We start from the raw sequence: 20,022 nt of genomic DNA, 5'->3' as shown, positions 1-20,022 counted from the left end.
GCGGCCTCACTCACACTGGGACTGGGTGCCAGCTTCTGGTGCCGTTAATCATACACGAAACACATTTTTCTTGGTAGCTATTCACTTGACTGGGGTTTCTAGAAAATCCCTGTCCAGAAATTTCATTTTAAGCCAGAAAAGCCTCACAGAAAGTATCGGATTAGATAAACCACCACATTTTTGGTCTCGTTTCAGTCTTTAGTTGGGTGTTATGTTAAGTCAGTATCCCTGCTAACTACTGCTGTGTAACAAAGCTCCTCAAAAACAAGGATTTATTATTTCTCAGGATTTCATGCGCCATCGGGCAGTTCCTCTGCTGGTTCTGCCCCGGCTCATGGATGCACTGCTCTGGGCTGGGTCAGCCATGCTGGAAGGCCCACTGAGGCTTCGTTCAAACATGCGGCAGTTAATGTTGCCTGCTGATGGGGGCACCGTGGGCCTCTCCTCATCCTGTAGGCTGGACTGGCTTCCTTCCACACAGGTCTCAAGGCAGAGTCTCAACAGGGCAAAGCAGAAGCTGCCAGACCTCTCGAGGTCTAGGCTCTGGGATTCACACAATGCTCGGGCTGCATCTGTCACTCCAAGTGAGTGAGAAGGCCAGCCCAGCCTCACGGGGTAGGGAAATAAGGCTGCAGTTCTAGATGAGAAGAGCAAAAAAAGGGATTCGTGACGGTTTCAAATCTACCACATGTCAGCATCTTCCCAGTGTGTCAGAATGACACGAGTTCTGGACAGGGGTCACAGGTGCTCTTAGAACAAAGAGATCCCAGAACAGATGCCAAATCCTAAAGCCCACCCTTGAAAAGCCGCTGTATGCGTTACCATGTTAAAGTCTGAAAAGTCTCACAATAAAAATAAATCCTGCTTAACAATCAACAAATAACCTTATAGAAGCCAGAAAAGACTACTTTCCTGTTGTAGTTGGAAAGCTGGGTCACGAATCCTCAATTTTGGGAGTAGTTCTGGTTTTGCATGCTTTGTTCCTGATGACCTATGAAACACCCCAGAAATGTCACACATGTTTCCAGACCACCTCCTAATATATGGAAGGGACACCACTACTGCAAGTCCTGAGGTGGGGTTATAAAACTAAAAGCCACCACAGTTATCTCTCAGGTAATTAGAAATGAACAAACTTCCACTCAGAATCATCTCGAGTAGCCCTAGAAAACATTCTTAAAAGTTGTAGGCACAAAGGTTTGCAGGCTTTTTCTTCAGATCTAACATTTTTGTGCATTGACATTAGTACTGTTTCCTACAGAATGAACATGACCATTAACTCTAAATTTCACAAATTTGAAATTCAGTGAAAATAGCACAAAAAATAGCAGAGCAGGAGGTCAAAGGCTATTCTTCCACAGAAGCTGATGAAGAACTATTCTACTTCTTACCTGCCTATTGGTCACCAACCTGTGCCCTTCCATAAATCCGTACCCTTCTGCTCCATCAGAAAGAAAAAGCTCATCCATCCTTAAAACCAGGTTCTCCACTGGCAGGTTTCAATAGCAATGATATTGGGGAAAACAGGTCTAGTGCTCTGCTCATGAGACCGCAAGGGTTCCAGTGGTGAGTGAAGATTCACATGGGCTGGGCCAAGTCAAGCCATGATCTAGGACCGTGGAGACACGTGCACTCACGAGACCAGGAACAAGGGCAGTCTCCTCAGATTCAAGACCCAGACCCGAGCACGGTCCCTGCACACCGAGTACAGTGCACAGGGAAGGCACACTGCTAAATGCAAAACTGAAAACATGTCCTATCTACCTCTGTATCTCCTCTTGTATCAGGGAGAGTGACTGACAAGGAGAGAAGAAACTGCTTCTGGCTGCTACAAGTTTCTCAGAATTGACTGCTCTTACACACTCATTCACTGAAGTACAGTGATTCACCCAAAGACACACAGCTGTCAGGGATCAATTTACTAAATTGGAACCAAGACATCTCAGTCTTTCTTTGGCATCAAAAACTTTTGTCTTAAGCTGTGAAATCATCAGGGAAACATCTCCTGGATAAAAGCGAATCTACAGACAAATGGGGGGAATTCCATGGGAAAAAACACGCCATGTGTGATAAAGAGGAAGTAGGAATTCCCACGGGAGACGGAACCCTGAGCACAGTGGTCAGTCTAAGAAACCAACGAGGTGCCTGGCTGAAGGAGTTCCGCAGCACAGCCCCTTCGAGAGCCTTTCTGGGAATGGATGAACTACACGCAAGTTTGACTTCAAGGAGCAAGAGGCTGGTCGAAGGATCTGCTGAGAGAGTAACGGACCAACTTCCTCAGGGTTCCTAGAGATGCGTCTGGGAGTCCGTTTTAGCTCCTGTTCCCTCCCAGTTCACCGTGAGAAACGGCTCCAGGATGCGGATACCACATCGTATGCTCTTTCCCTCTACCAAGGTAGCTAAACCATTAGAAACAACCAAGGGACTCAGCTGCTCAGCGGGGTACGGGAGAAAACCTGCAGCCGGCTTACTACTTTGCTCCCTTTCCCAATCTGTGCAGTGAGGGATTCTAAGCACAGATGTGTCCATGAAGCACGGCCTAAAGCACCCACACTGATGTGATGACATGGCGAGAGCAGAGAAGGGGGAACTAGGAAGAGATAAGCACTAATAATTCTGTTACATATAGCGGGGTATTTCCAGAAATACAGAACACTGGGCTTGCTGGAGTGACAAAAAATACATGGCCAAGAGAGGACAAGGATATACTTTACATCGAATACTGACCACCTGTGTGAAGCATGTCGCTTCCCTCATCGACAAGGCCACTTAGGATCATGGATCAGCCGCTAAGCGCAAAATGTTCATTTTATGGCCAGAAGGCTGCATCTGTGCAACGCTGAGCCCCACACAGGTTGTACAAGCCCCGTTCATCATCCTACGCTATTTCTAAGACGCCAGGATATTTGCTGAGGAAACTGGAGGGGACAGAGGAGGTTCAGCTGTCAATGCCATCTGCCTTCTGACGGTACGGGAGAGACAACGAAGGCAGTGGCCAGGCCCTCAGGCCTTGGACAAGCTGACTTCTCCTGTCCGCGGGTACAGCCTCATGACACCATGTACCACAGTCCCGCCAACCACTCACTGCTCCCTGAGCACACCCGGCACTCCCAGCCCCCTGCCTCCGTCCACACCCGTCCCCCCCCTAGACGCCATTCTCTTCCTTCATGCCTTAGTGAAACGCAGTCATCACTCGGGCCCAACTCAAACGTCACAGCTCTGGAATGCCCTCCCCAAATATCAGAATTGTTCTTCCATCCTCTGTCCCCAGTTATTATCCCTTTATCGCAGAAGCAGTGACTTCTCTGCTCGTCCTCTCATGGCTGGATCGGGAACTCACTGAGGACAGGGACACTGACCTCCTCTTTGCTGCTCCACCGTCACACAACAGGTCTGAGATCGTATCCACTCATCCCCCAAACGACACTCACAGAACAGCCAACAGGATATTAGAAGGTATTTTCCATTTTAGGATGTGTCCTCAAGACCATGTGCAACAGAGAAGAATCAAAAAAATAAGAGAGATGGGTTCTTTTTAAGGGGCACTAACAACTCGGATTCCCCCTTCCTTCCTTCCCTAGGAATTTCCCAAAGTAATGTGGATGGCTCTGTTCAGACTTGGCTGGCCACGAATTTCCGTCAGATTTTTGTTTTCTTCCAGATCTGAGTGCATGGAAAAAAACCCGTAATTTCCTTGTGGGCTTAGTAATAATTCTGTAGGCCGATCAGCAACGAGGAAACCTCGGCCCTGTAAGAAGCCCTGACAGTCCAGTTGTTCCATCTGTTACTGTCAAGGCTTATCAGGGTTTTTCACTGAGGCACAGTGTATCATTTTAGGATCCTCACCTGGACACCTCTCAGAGATTGTCCCTACATCCCTCCCTCCCCCGTTTCAGGATCAGTGGCATCGAATTCTCAGTATTTTAAATTCACTTCAGTATCTATCTGACACTGATATAACTCACACTCTGCTAGCAATCTCTGCATGTGCTTTGTTTCTGACCACCTGTGACGTCTCCAAGTGACCTTGCATATCATTGTTAAAATGTTAAAGCAGCGCGTTCGGCAGGCGCCATCAGTGGCCCACGCATACCCCTCCTCTCCCTTGGGTGCATGCTGACAGCAAGCGCCCACAACCACCACCCAAGCAGAGAGCAGGCTTAAGTGCTGGCCTCAAGAGCAGCCACCCGTCAGTGACAGATGGGAGGTGGAGGCAGTCTCCCCCCGCTTGCTGGGCCCTCCAAGGGCTGGTTCTGAAGGACGCCTCCTAGAATTCACTAAGGATTCAGGCCCAGGTGCCCACAGCAGCAACTGACTCGAAATCATCCCTTCATTGCCTTTCATCTCCTCGGGAGTTCACATACCTGTTCCTTTACCAGTGTCTTCCAGAATTACTTTCCAACAACCTACTTGTGCTTGAATCCTGGCCATAGGATCTGCTCTGGGCGAAGCCAATCTAAGAGAAGTCCCAACACGGAAGCAACCTGACAACCAATATGGGAAGGCAGATGGACAGGGACACCCTGCGTCCAAGTGTAGTAAATATTCACAGTAAATAAAACACTGTCGCGGCATATGCGTGCTGAAGAACCTTTCCGTGTCATAGCCATAATGAGCCTGACGGCCTCAGGAAGTGAACAGAGCTGTCTTAAATCTCCAGGAATTAGTGTGTTATATGTGTTCTAAAAACAGACTGGATTTCAGGGGCTGTTTCCAACGTCCATGGCATTAAATTTCCTCTTATTCTTCCCAGCACCATATTTCCAATAAGCCCTGAAAAAATGTACCCCTGGGGAAGGATATTTTGCTATCTTAATAAAGTCTTTCAGTCCTTAGGAGACAATTCACCATATTTCATTCTCAAAAATATTAATTTTACTCCCCCGAAGAATCTTATGAAAATATTTGTATTCCTTGCCTGAGTTCCCTGGGAGGTGAAGTTGAAAAGCTAGCTAATAAAGGATAATTCCAATATTACAAAAAACAATACATATTGCAATATGGAAATAATTAAGATCCAAATAAAAAATGGCAAGCCCTCAAATCAAACACCCTTTCACTAGAAAGTAATGTCCAGGGGCTCTCATTTGACTAATATGTATTAGACACCATTCGAGGCATATTTTGCTTTAAAACAAGCTTTAAAACTTGCTTTAAAACAAGTAGGTACCGAATTCAAGTTTCTATAAAAGGTAAATTCATGGATGAGGATTCAATTCACATGCAAAAAATTCATAAATATTCCATTAAAATACCATGCCCTTGTATTTTAGAGAAACCTGATTTTTTTTTTTTTTTTTAAAGACTGTATCTGATTGGGAAAACACACCTTCCTTCCTCCCAGAAGTGTAGCCTGGACCAGAGTGGGAAGAACAGGGATGCAGATGAAGCATTAATGAAGGAGGCAGAACTGAAAGGTCGTCATGTAACCCGTGGGATGTGGGCAATGAGGTAAAGGGGGGTCTCAAGATGCTGCCCAGGTGTCTGGCTTGGTAGACGGGCTGGAGGCCTTTTTAGTGGGATAGAAAATTCAGGCCACAAAGCCAGGGAGAGAGAAGGAAGAGGTTCATTTTGGGGCACGATGCATCGTAACTGCCAGTGGGACACCAGGGGAAGACCCCCTGGGCCTGCAGCCTGGAGGAGAGGTTTGGTCTGGGAGGTCTGGCCCATGAGTGACAGCTGAAGTCACAGGGTGAGCCATATAATTTGGAGAATGCAAGGCAAAGAAGGAAAGGGGTAGAGGAGTCCCTGGAAACAATGATAAGGAAGAGGCAAGGAAGTCGGCTAAGCAGTCCGAGAAGAAACACCAGGGAGAAGCAGGTATGAATCACTTCATGGGGTCAGTGAACACTTTATTAGGAGCCAGCATGTGGAGTTTATTGTTATTATTTCATCAACATGAGCTACACCATGTGCCCTGCACAGGCGGGGGGGGAGAAGTACCAGGGCAGGAGGCAGGGTGATAGCTGGCATGCCTACCAGGTCTGGTGCTCCCTGGGTACAGCTGACTTTCCAGATGCTGACAGTCCCAACCAAGAAGTCATATTAGAACCTCCAAGTGTGTTCTCTTTGACACTTTCACACCTGATTTCATCTCCCATAAAGGACAATTCCATATACAAGAACTATTACTAAGATAGTATGTGCAAAGTTATGCATCTCAATAAACCTTTCTAGGAAAAGGGGTCAAAATCATAAACATCCCAACCCTCATAAATGACAATTTCACCTGAAGAAAACGACATAATCACAAAAAAGGAAATACAGGTGGCTATTCTGTTCAAGAAAAACATTCAATTTCATTAGAAATAAAAAGAGCAAAAATTAAAGTGAGGTGCCATTCTTATTTCCCAAACTGGCAAAGATCCAGGTCATTAGGGATCCTGACAGGGAGCTCAAACAAGCACTCTTACTGCCAGGGAGAGCCCAACGTTCCTGGAGCTATTTTTAAAACTGAACAAATATCTGTAAAAGGACAGTGGGAGTTTATATTCAATGATTTTAAAAAATCAGAAAACTCAAATGTTAAAAACAGAAGGTCAAAATGATTTAAGTATATACCACAGATATAATTTTCCAACACTGAAATACTTTTAACAAGAAGCTTCTAATGATATGGGGAAATGAATACAGTATCATAGTAAACAAAAAAGTGACTGTAAAGTTGTATACAGAGAAAGCACTCAATTATGGGAGGAAAAGAATGTACAAAAAGAGACACTCTTTGGGGTTTAGCCACCAGATTGCAAGTGGTGACCCCTAAGGAGACTGATTTTTTCTTCTCCTGCAGGTCTCTACTTTTCTGTATGAACCTGGATTATTTTGATAATCGGTAGAAAGCACAAATAAACATCCCCTGGCAATTCTAGTCCAGCAATAACAGCCCATAAGGGTTGTTGCCTGACTTCACGATATGCAAGCATAAGAGCAGCTAGAGAAAACACAACTCCTGGAAGTTTGCCCAAGTGACCTTCTCTACAACCACCCTTATACCAAAATGTGTGACAATTTCCAGAAGGGGAGGATTCCATGTACCTGCCGTGGGGTGTAAATGGTCAGTAAGTTGGCTACCCTGACTGTGAACAACAATGAGAGGTCCGTGAAAGCAGCTGACCACGAGGCCAGGCTGGCTGTGACTTCCCAGGCCATAGCCAGTCCATGAATATGAGGAGAAAAATGGATGGAACTTCAACTGACCAGGGATGCAGTTTGAGAATGAAGCAGGAAGAGAGAAATGTGTTGATGAGGCCACAAGACAGGAACCAGCTCTTTCAGATTAGTCACACTAGATTTCTAAAGTGAATTCTCAGTCATATTTGCCTTCATTACATGAAAGAGATGACCTAAGCTGTGAGTTAATGACAGGAAGAGCCCATTTCCTAAAACGACTTGGCTGCGTACATAGAATAATTTGGATCAAAATTGGGTACATTTCTAAGTCCATCTGAGCTTGCCAATTAGCTCTTAAGAGTTTTCCACAGGCTGTTCTGGGCTGGTAACATAAGGTACAGAGACTGGGGGCCAATCGCATCTTTACAGGCTGCCTGCACTCTAACCCTACGAAATGTGGGGAGTGGCTCGGGGGATGCTGGCGTCTTGAAGGACAGGACCACTGTGTGAATAGTGGTTCCCACCGGTACAAGAGCACAAGAAAAGCAAAAGATTACAAAAACTTTATTTTGGCTTTTGAATTAATCCAAAAGGGAATGTAGATTAAATCAACATTTAACTGAAAAGAAGACGGTTGCTGTTAGGAAGTCCTGATGAAATTTCAAAGAGCAAATAGGGTGTTTATGGGTGCAGATCTCAGACTTTAGAACTACACTACTGCCTTCTGATAAGTAGGGATTGCTGTGATTTGACCTGAGAAATGATAAAAAATCTATACAGCTATGACTTACCTATGTTAACAAGCTTCACGTAAAAGCACACATACATTTTACAATGACGGCGAGGGAGACACCTCTGGACCACCTCCATGAATATTCATGCAGATGAGGAGGGCTCATCCCCTTCCTTTCCAGGAGCAGCTTACAAAGTGGATCATTAAGGTGAAAGAGCTTTCCATGTAAGGGTCACAGCATTTCTTTGTGCAGATGGAACAAGAGGAGTACCAACTGGAACCACATCTACTGGATGGAGGAGCTATATACAGCCTCTTCCATAGACGTGAGCATTTCCTCACAACAAAACTCTATGTTTGCTGATACGAGATCCAGATCATCCTTGTGGACTTACTCCATCAGATGGAGGACCTGAATTCTCCGTCGAATAAACCGTTACGCCCAGAATTTCTAGGAGGATGATGTTCTCGGCACATCAGCACTGAGAAGAGCTCTTTTCCACACAGCGAAGCTTAAGAACCCCCAGCTTCACCTATCCTCCCCCAAACAGATGACTTTTTCTACTTCTCAAAAGAACTGAGGCCAGCACATGAGAATTCTCTCAACATCCACTCCTTGTACCTGAAGCGTATTTACGGCAATACTACCCTTCCTATCCAGAGAGCTGCCCCAGCTCCTCTCCAGAGCTAACCACACACGGGCCCAACTGTGGCACTGCACTTCATTCCATTAGCTGCAGCCCTGCCCACCCGAGCCTCCCAAGCCTCCCTCTCCACCCTCATAGTTTCTTGCCAGGGGCACCTTCCTCCCTGGTTTCCAGCCTCTGGTCAATCTGCTAGCCATGGTGCCTTCCTAATATTAACCTCATTTCTTTGCTTAAAAGAACCTTTGTAGGGGCGCCTGGGTGGCACAGCGGTTAAGCGTCTGCCTTCAGCTCAGGGCGTGATCCCGGCGTTGTGGGATCGAGCCCCGTATCGGGCTCTTCCGCTGTGAGCCTGCTTCTTCCTCTCCCACTCCCCCTGCTTGTGTTCTCTCTCTCGCTGGCTGTCTCTATCTCTGTCGAATACATAAATAAAATCTTAAAAAAAAAAAAAAAAAAGAACCTTTGTGGCCTCCCAAATTATAAATGGGTCATACTCCCAAACTCCCTTATAAACTGGAAGTTGAACTTAAGTCTACATTCACTCCCCCAATTGCCCAGTGTTTAGCAAGCACCTAACGTATGAGACACTATGCTGTACAGCCCTAACATGCCCAAAGTGGAGTTCTCTTCAGAGGATGTTATAAAACTAGCTCTATAGTCTAACCACAGACATGTATCTTCCATGCATTCTACCGATATTCAGTGAGCACTTAACTATGCATCAGACATTGTACTGGGCACTGAGGGTATAATAAAAGACTCAGAGACTCAGAGCAGCCCTCAGAAGTTCACTGTCTATCCAGGGAAGCAACTTTTCATTCTGTCCCTGCTAAGAATCCTCAGCACTCTATTGAATGGCACAGGTCTAGCCAAAACTTCTTATCATAAAAAAGGCAAGCTGTTAACACACAAGTAACAAAAGTGGAGAAAGAACTGCTTTCACTTTAAGTCTTTAATATATCCAATTACTCTGATTTGCTTTTTTAAAATCTTGAAAACCACAATCTTGTTTTTACTTTATTTTATCATTTTCCTATCCAGACACCATGTATTTGATTCAATTTACCCTCAGTAAAGGAAGAAGGCCATTACACCCTCCCCTATTAACTGCTTCCAAGCTACTGGTGGAAACGAACTCTATACTCTGCCCCTGGAACTGAAAAACCTCAATGTCGTAATAGTTAAACTCTACGCAGGGAGAAGCCACTTTTTGGTGGCTACAGATTCTTCATGAAATGTGATGATGGCTTGTATTTAATACAGAAATCTCAATCCTGTTTAATTCCTGAATAGAACGATATCGGAAAGTAAACTCATTCATTTACTCAGCCTGGAAAAGTATGAGGATGGCAATGTATCCGCCATGTTTATCACATGAAGGCATGTGGTGTCACAGATCAAGTACACACAACTGCAAGAATGCTGACAAGGTAAGTGGCTGGTCTTTGTTGGCACCGATCATACAGGAACAGAATCAGAGGTTAGGAAAGCTCACCACTATCACCCTGTGAGCCAACCATGATTCAAACCCAGACCAGCATGATTCCCCGGTCAGATACTCTTCCCTCAGCTCTTAGAATACACTTCAGTGTCACGCAGGGCATGAATGAGAAACAAACACACGGTTGATCCTAACTGGATTCTCTTGTCATGTTTCACACATACACTGGTGACAACTAAGCATCTAGCCAGCAACCATTCCCTTGAGAATGTATCTCTGTATTTCTGGTACCATAGTAAGGAGAGAGGGCTAATTCACTGTAGGCAGTTAACAGTCATTTTCTCCTGGATGACAGTTCCTACACTAATCTCCTGGGCCATGTCAAAATGTGACTCTGGAAACATGGTACCTGCATCAAATGTCAAAATTAACAACCATCAAAGAAACAGAACATTTAGCTGAGAAGTAGTGTTTGGGTTCATATCCTGGTGGATAGTGGTGAGTGCCTCCCTTGGCACATTTCAGAAGGAAGTGGAGGAGAAAGGTCTACACCAAGACATCAAAACTGAGCCTTGGGCTGTATGACATAAGGTCCAGGTAACACAACAGCTATGTATGTGCCTTTTCTTTTTCTTTCCAATTTTGAATATTTAAAAATATTCCTCTAACTGTAGATGGTGAACAAGAACTTTAAAAAGAGAAAGAAAACACTTTCACAATCTTCACATCTATTGGAAAAAACTGTATTTTACTTAATAAATTAGGAATTACCCCATCCTTTTAAGGACCTTCTAAAGCATCGATGTCCAATGGAAATATTATGTGAGCCAGATATGGCATTTAAAATTTTTAGTAGAAACATTTAAAAAGAAAAAATTAATTTTAATATTTAACTTTATATATCCCAAGTGTTACCATTTCAACATATAATCAATGTAAAAAGTATTAAAAATATTTTACATCCTTTTTCTTAACACTAACACTTCAAAATCTGCTGTGTACTTTGCACGTAATGTACACCTTAATTCAGGTACTAAGTTTTCATCAGAAATACTTGACCTGATTCAACCATATAAAATGTACAGTTGAAAAAATAGATCTGCATGCCCAAGTTGTCTCAAACATGCTTAGAAGTTTTCCAATAACTGAATTAACTATCAGTTCTAAATTTTCAATGAACTAAAATGAAGTAAAATTAGCAATTCAGTGCTTCCGTCACACTAGCCATGATTCAAGTGCTCAACAGCCATATGGGGAGAGTGGCTACCAGAACGGACAGTGCAAGTCTAGAGCTCTCACTTCACTCATTTGGTCAATTCTAGCAAAAATTCCCCCAGATGGGGAAAGGTCTGTTGACTCATGAATGGAAAGCCAAAGAAGACTAACTCCCAGTGCTTCCCCCTTCTGACGAGGGAGTCCCACATTGGAGAACAAGGTCACTCTCAATTTATTCAGGAAAAACATGATCCTTCCTGATCTAAGTAATATCACATCACATACAAGGCAGCTCAATAAGCCAAAGTTCAAACTCACGAGATTTTAAAACCATGGGTATTTTTTCAAGTCAGATTCTCTGCCTCCCTTCTTATGTCCTGGCAAATTTATGAGCAGATTTATTGAGATTCACTAGGTGCTAGTTCCATATGCCTCACTCTACACACAATACATCACTTAATCTCACAGCAATCCTGTGAGGCAGGTGAGAGCCAGAGAGGGGTGTTAATAACTTGTTCAAGGTCATATACCTAATTATAAGGTGTAGAGCTGGGACTAAAGCCCAGAAAATCTGACTAGATTTTTTTTAGAAGCCTGCCCAATAGAAGCCCCCTAATACCAACTATACACCCTACATTCACGCTTTTCAAAGATTTCTCACAACCCGCCCAGTAGGCAGGGCAGAACAGAGCAGGTAGGACCTTGCACGGGAGGTTCCTGGCAGAGCAGTTCCTCCATCCCACATGAGGCGCTCCTGCTTCCAAGGTCCCTGACGCCAAGACGACACGCAGGAGGTACTTGTTGCTGCCGTTACACCACACACATGCTATCTTTACCTCGCTGCATCCTCCGAAGTGCTCTGGGAGGAAGCGGTATAGCCACACGTAAAGAGATGGGAGTTCCATCAGGTAAAAGAACATGCCTTAGATCATGGAGCCCAATGGCACCCAGCTGTGCCCAGCAGAGAGGGACTCTCAGCCTTGGACCACCTGATGACAAGCCCTCCTCAGACTGCCATGACTCCTTGTTCAAGAGAAACCTTTCAACAAGTTGATACGACGTGAGTAGTCAGATTTCTTCATAATTCACATGCCGTTATTTCAGAAAATGCCACTCCTGTGTCTGACTTGGTCACGTTTTATTGTACTTGTATGGGATCAACTTCCAATTTTTAAAAAAGAAAAAGGGTGAGTTTTATCTGGCTAAATCTTCAGAGAGGGGGACTTCAAGGATGAACATGACTTAGCTCCTGGAGGCACTGGCAGAATGGAATCGGCTTCTCCCCAGAGCTGGATTCAACAGACCAGCGTGGCAGTGATCCAGGGTGACAACCCACAGTGGGGCATTGGACTACATGGGAAATATGGAGACACTCAACTCAGGGGTTCACAGGCGACTCCTTACATAATGGGCAAAATGGCAACTGGACCTGTTTCCACTCAAACAGACAGTGCCTGGGAGTTGAAATAAACACACTTCTCACCAGCACAGATCTGTCTCTGTTGAGAAGATTTTCCCTTGTAGACCTGTATGAGTGAAAACAGGCCTCACTACCAACCCCAATGTCACCTGGCTGACAGACATCTGAAAGTCTGGACCTGAACAATGCGTGGCAGAGTGTTATTATTAACCAAATTTTAAACAGACTTATGAACACCTGGTTCAGAAAATCACATGTAATAAATCCCTTATTTTCAACATACAGGAAAAGATATATATATATTTTATTAATAGTCTTTATTAATAGAAAATCAGTTTCACCTACTCCCAGTAAATAAATAATGGAACAGATACATCAAGATTATCAGTTTGATAAGGTCGCCAATGATTAACCTTCTTCACAAGACACCCACCCACCTTGGGTCAGCCCGGGCCTTCCCATGAGAAGGAATTTTGCTCAAATAATTTCATAACTCACGAGTGTTTACAGTTCCCATAAAAAAAAAAAAAGAACCCAATCTTCCTCATCTAACCCAAGCAGTAGTAGCTATTAGACAATTTACTAACATTCCAGAAATCAATGGTTCAATTCATTATATAAGGGCAATTTTAACTTCCCCAGAATCTGTAAACAGGCCTTTTACCTGTAAACAGGTAAAAAATCACCATTCCACAGTTGAGATGGTGTCTGTGAAAATATGTGAAGTCACTGCATATGGCAGAGCCTCCTGGATAGGGCGTCAGTGGGTCCCACATCCAAACCACATACTTGCCTGAGCTGTGTCCTCAAGTTCAATACAAGGCCCCTAGAGGACCAGGTTGCGTACTGTCTGCCTTTTCAGAATCAAAGATGGACAAAGTCTTCTAAAACAATTATTTAATTGATTTTCCTGAATGCATACTGTAGGAGATTACTCAACCCCTAGTATTATTACTAACACTTTCCAAAAGTGACCTTTATAAATCAGAATCTATAGACTCAATCATACATCACCTATTAGTCAACTGTTTTCAACTTTTATTTAGGCAATTCCTCTACCTAAGCTGTCATCAGGTAATAAAACTGGGTAATTTGAATTGGCCATCTCTACTTCCCCTTTCACAGAGAAATGATAACACATGGTGAAATGCACAGAGAACTTAAAAGGAAAGACAACTTCGAGTCAGCTATGCCCATTATGAAGAGCTCCGAAGTTTGTTTATAAATGGTGACAGAACCTTTATAGGGTCTTTTACAACATTTGTGTATGCTCATCCAAGAGGTATTTTTAAACAAAAAAACCAAAACCAAAACCAAAAAAACTAGTGTGACCGTTCAAGGTCCAGAAGTCTGAAACACTATACCTTTTCAAGAAGTGATTTGCTACTCACCTGGAAAGTGTATCCAAAGAATTGTTCTAATAAGGGTATCTGATTTTGACTACTTACCTATTTTATCTGCAGGAATGCTGGGAAGTGTCAATGAACAACTTCAGAAAAATGCCACCTGGAGAAACAAATTGAAAAAAAAACTTGGAATTTTTTTTTTTTAAACATAAAGAAGACTTAGCATACAATTTTGTGTCTCATTAAAATATGTAATGTTTCAAATACTGGCCCCCAGGCAGCGTATAGTTCAACCTGCATTAGAATATAGCCACCTGTACGTGGGAACAACTGCCGATTCGTAGGAACACTGATGTACTAATACAGAGTCCAAACCAGCAATGAACCAAAAAATACGAGAGCAGTGGGGGAGGTGCAGCCCATGAACATGCCCCTTATTACATCCTTTCCCTTCACAAAAAGGCCAACCTGAAAACACATAAATAAAACTTGTATCCTTCGGGGCACTTTATAAACAGTCCTAAAAGGCTGAAACGAATTAATTGTGAAGGAGGAAACTATCCTGGCAGTACTCTATATCCTTTTCAGCAACTCTAACTTCTTTTAAAGCTAAACTTACAAGGATGTCCAAGACTGGAGAAAGGGAAAAGTGGCTATTACAACTCTAACACAGTAAACAAAGGAAAGAAGAAATAGGAATTTAATGATTAGTTTACTCAGAAAACAAGTCGTCTGGTAACATTAGAAAATTATAAACCTATTAATATGTTCACAAAACAAAGAATCCCAAAATGTCCATTCGGCATTGCTTTGAAATATTAAACATAAATGAAACAAATTTCTAATACAAAGTACCACAGTTACTATCTGGTGGAAATCCATTATATAACAGCATAACACGGCATCAGATTCTAAAATTTCCAAACAGACAGTATGTCCACTGACAGCTGATGAAACTAATGTTGAAAGAAGGAGAGAAACCTCCCCAGCATCACAGAGACCCAGGGTTTCCAAACTGCAATCTTTTCATCCTGCCATGTGGCCCCTTGCAAACACCTTCTACTCTACACCTGCTAGTCTAAGTCATTACCTCTACAAATAGAAACCTGACATTCCTTAACACAAAAGCTCTGGAAAACAAATCAACTAGCAGATAAAATTAACTTTGCTTTTTGTATGCTTAAAAGTAATTTCTTCATTTCAAAATGGTTAGCCTAATCACGCTATTTAAGACTGTAATGTAACACTGCATGTAAGTAAAGAAATATTAAATACACAGCTAGGAGTCAAGACGTATTTTTAACTCCAGCTAAGACAGATGAAACAAAATATTTGACAGCCTCAATTCTACTGATGAACAGAAAAACAGGAAAAGTCTACGTGTCCATTTTCTATTAACAAACTTTCAAATATCCCATCATCAAATTCTCATAATGAAAGCCTGTAATATCAGGCCACAAATATCCATACTTATAACCAAGTAACTAATTTAACAGCAGCCGCATCAGTGTGAATCTAAACTGGACCTGAGTTTGAAAAGCCAGTGTGGGGCTCAAAGGCTCCTCTATCTAAAGACATCATCTTAGTTCAATAATAAACTTGAAGACACTGAACAACAGTCACTGGGTTTCACTTTATAAAAAATAAATACACAAAAGAATTCTGAATTCATAAGGTTCTTTGTTTTAATAGCTTAGGGGAGTTATGATTTTTTTTAAATGGTTCTTTATAAGTTAATTACTAGTTAAATTCCAAGCATTTCCCACAATTTTACCCCTTTAGGGAAAGTCACAGGAAGTCATGATCGGTGTTTTTATCTGAAAACTGCTTCTGTGAAAGAAACCGCTAGGATTATTATAAATGGGTCTGTTGTGGTAGAGCTTTTGATACACATTTCATTACCTCTCAAAGCCGAAAGGGTCACAAACACACTGACTTAGCACAGTTCAAAATCGAAGATAACATTTAAAAAACTTTTTGTCACATACAACGCAAGCAAAGCTCTGGACAGTTAAGAAAGATCTCCAACCTCTAACAGTAATAGAGAAGGCAGGGTCATATCCTGATTCCCACCTCACTCGCGCTGCCAGTAAAGGGCACTTCCTAGAATAAATAAATTTGGTCTGAAGCTCTGAAGAGAAAAGGCATCTGGGAGTAAGCTTTCAGTACCGTGATTACTGGCAACAAAGTCCCATCTTGTGAAACTACCAAAATGATGAGAAAGATAAAACATGATAGTAGGGCATTACAGTTATTTTTATTAAAAATGTCATTTTAAATGTTCAGTAGACTAAAAATATACTAAGTCATAGAGCCCTCAAAACTTCACAAAAAATAATCACTGTATTAGGCATTCAGTCAGGCACTGATCCATGTACTTGATGGGAATTAACTCCCTTCTCACAAAAACGCTGAAGTAGGTACTAATTCATCCCGCTTTAGAGACGAAGGTGCAGAAACAGAGAAGTCTTTCAAAGTTCCATGGCTCTGAGAAGTGAAGATTCGAGTCCATGTACATGACCACATTTAATCCTAAACAACTATAATAACAGAGGCAGGGAAAAAAAAAAAGTAGCCCCATTTTGATCTGAGGGAAAATGAAATTCTGAGGAGTAGAGAGACGGACTTCCCCCCAAATCATGCTGCCCAGCAGCAACACGGGCAAGAAGAGAACCCAGGGCATCCAACTCTAGGGTCGGGGCTGGGGTTTATTATTTGCTTGTTATTGTTTTCAATTCTGTTAATTAACACGTAACTCAATGAAGAGAGTGTATCCTGCCTTTAATCTCTGAGAAGCCGCTTCAGGGTCCTCCCAGGGGCTGTGGCGACTCTAAGAACATGGAGCAGAGTGCATGCAAAGGTATTATCATGCTGCCACTTCATCAGTTTCCCTTCCTCTATGTGCGACTGCGTTTTTTGCTTACTGGTTAACACACACAGAGGAGTTTACAAAAATCAGAAATAGATGGCTTTGTGATTTATCATTCTTTCATCTTCATTTTTAGAGATCAGTAGTCTCCTTGGCCATCTGAATGAGTTATAACCTAATAAATGCAGGCACCGATTCAGCAAGTACCCTAAATGAGATCAAAACCACTGTTATTTTTGCACATTAAGGAGTTAAAAGTCTGTACTTCCCATTCATCTCCATCTGGGTTGCGTGCCCTTCTGCTCCACTTCCGGAGATCGGAGGAGAAACAATAGCTGCCTTTGGTGGCCGAGCACGGCACCCACGGGACAGGCACCAGCTCTCATTTGTTGCATTGAACTGCCAAAAACAGGAAGCTGAGTTGTAAGACCCCTTTCTCAGTTACAAATTTCTATGACTTGATATATGCTGATGGGAACTGTTTCATGTTAACTCTGTAAAATGAGAACCAAGAAGTGTAACTTGTTTTGGAAGTTGTAAGGATACATTTCAGGTCAACTGAAAAAAGAATGTCACCATAAACAGAGTGGCCACACAGAGGTCCAGGTTGCCGCGGGCAGGGGTGGGGGGTGGTGGCTAAGAAGCAGCAGCTCATGATCACAGAAGCCAAAGAAGGGTGAAGACTCGATTACTGTCCTTAACAGAGAGACTCATTCCATGAACCTGCGACAGTTCAGTACACCCTTCCTTGGTGAGAATGCGAGTTCCCATGGCAGAACACCATGTAAGTTAAATGACGCTTTACAATTCATCTTCTTATCTGACCCCCGCAGTGAGTAGAAGGCAGCTGGAGTGGGGGTGTGGGGCAGACATCATTTACTATTCCTACTTTACAGACTAGGCATTTGAGCCACTTCAGCTAAATCACACAATCGGTAAATGCGAGATCTTTCTAACAACCAAGACATGGTGCTTTTCAGCCATCATACTTACTCATCAAGGACGAGGGCAAGGATGGGCCCCAAAGACTCAAAGCATGAAAAGGAAACCACAGGAGATGAACTAAAGGCAAAATACAGTAAGAGCCCTATTACTCTTAGAAACCACTCTAACTTCACCCAAAAAGTACTCTGTATTTTTAGTAGACAATTCTCTAGGTTCTTTCCTACTTGTGTCAACTAAAGGAATAGTTGTCTGAATCCTACTTAACTATGCTCTGCTGATAAAATGTTTGTTTATGGTTCATATTTTAAGGGGAGTTGGTGGCAGCAAAAGAGACACAAAGAGCAGTGTCCCGTTTCTGCATCCAAAGCATAAGTTATTGTTCAAAGATTAGGCTGAGAGGTTGTTTTTTTTTTTGAAGTCAGTGAGGTAGAGACTCTATTCTGACAACAGGTCCAAGAGAACCTCACACCTGGGTCTGCCAACAGGAGGTTAAAAGAAATGGGTCAGCCACTGAAGACTGCTGAACCTTGCAAGATTTTTTAAGGAAAGACATGAGAGTGTCAAATTTCACAAACCTGTCTACAAGCAGAGGGACTGGCAGGTTGCCAAAGGCTGGACTGTGTTAACTCATGTGAAATGCTGGGAACTTGAGCCTCTACGATGCCCGCCCTGCCACTCAGCCACACAGTGAATGACGGAAGTTCAAGGTTCTAGAGGCTTCACAGTCTATAAGCCACATGTTGCTCATCACAAAAACTTCCTTTTACTCTTAAGGAAGGACAAACTACTTGAGTCAAAAATCACATCAACTTGAAGCTGTTAAAGGGTAAGTTTTTAAATATCTGAGAACAACAGAATAACCTACCCATGTGCCAGCACTAAGTCAGATTCAATTATACTGCCTTTCAACACACCAGGTTTGTGTGCCACGTTCATTCATATGACCAGCAGCCTTTCCCCCAACATTTAGTTACCGATCGACTGGACCAGAAGCTCCCTGAGACTGTAACTAATTCTAACTTACTCCCTGACATATCTCCTGCACTTAGCACCGTGCACGGCACAGAGCAGACATTTTATAAATGTTTACTGAATACATAAAGGGATGATTTCCTACAGATAGTCAGAAAAGGCAGGAGGGAGAAGAGAGAAATACAGGGTTGACAGGATGGAGAAAATCATTAAGCAAACAGACAGCTGGAATTCCAGCAGGAGAAAGTACAAGAGGCAAAGGATGAGTCAGCAGGCGTGGAAGGAGCAAGGGGATGGTGGTTACCCTGTCCACGTGGATGTGTTTCAAAATACCAGTGTCTGAACCAACCTCCATGATATCCTTGGAACACAAGTGGTGGAGGAAGGGGACAGGAGCAAGTGTATATAATTAAAGAGCTCTTTGGGTAATTCTGCAAAATGCTTCTCCAGATGACAACAACTCTTAATATTCTTGGCCCGTTTTTTTAACCTTAAATATAGCTACGTGATCATTTTGCAAGACAGAAACAGTTGTGAATACTGCTGGACACTGGTAATGAGCAAACCTCATCAAATACCCCAAGCACGGGTTCAAGAGTAAGTCCTTTAGGATGGACAGACACAGGTCGCTACAGACAGGTGAGTGCAGCATGCTCGGAGTGCTCGCCAAGGCCAGCGGGTGGCCATGCGGGTGGCTTGGACTAGAAGCGCTGACAGGCCCTTTCTCTGTCTGACATTCCTTAGCAGACTGCATTCCAAATCTGGGCATCAACTTACTAACAGACCAGTGTTTCTGAAAAACAGAGGCCAAGATTAAAACTAGAAATAAATGAAGGCTACACACTGGAAACCTTTCCAAAGACAGTAATACGGACACACTCCACACTCAGGTGAGAGCACACAGACGGCGAGTAGAGATGCTGTTCCCAAGCTGGCCATCAGTTATAATCCCCTTAAAGTCCAGGAATGAGCCAGTCTGACCTGTGGAAAGGCCCAAAGACCCTTGTATAGCAACACCTTCACACAGGTGAAGGTCATTGAGGGGGCACGGCTGTCACGACATCAACACAGGCTAACTCACCATTCTGGAAATGTCTTCTTTAAAGCATTTGCAATGTCCTAAAAATGAAGGAAAGACTCCTGAGGCTGATTCTAGTGGTGAAAGACAACTGACTTTTGGAGGCCTGGCTCCCCTATCTAAAATATTTACCCTTTTCATTACCTTGTGCATGTGAAAAGCATTTATCTGTCCATTACTTTATCCTCCCCTAGTCAAAAATTATCTGTTGGGCAACTATTCCCTGGCTAGCACCAGGGAGACCAAAAC

The 20,022-nt window shown here is 43.1% G+C and overlaps 1 protein-coding gene across 2 annotated transcripts in view; it reads right to left on the bottom strand.

Annotated features, from left to right (window-relative positions):
* LHFPL2 (LHFPL tetraspan subfamily member 2) overlaps positions 1-20,022 on the bottom strand; it is a 150,566-nt gene that overhangs the window by 64,165 nt on the left and 66,379 nt on the right. For both annotated transcript variants that reach the window (XM_087862046.1, XM_087862045.1), the window contains exon 3: positions 14,012-14,069. The gene's annotated coding sequence lies outside the window, so the exon portion shown is untranslated. The remainder of the gene's footprint in view (positions 1-14,011; positions 14,070-20,022) is intronic.

Source organism: Ursus americanus, chromosome 5 (genome assembly GCF_024610735.1).
Source record: "Ursus americanus isolate L20-20 chromosome 5, mUrsAme1.1.p, whole genome shotgun sequence".
Lineage (NCBI taxonomy): Eukaryota > Metazoa > Chordata > Mammalia > Carnivora > Ursidae > Ursus > Ursus americanus.
This window is presented reverse-complemented; position numbering and strand designations above follow the sequence as displayed.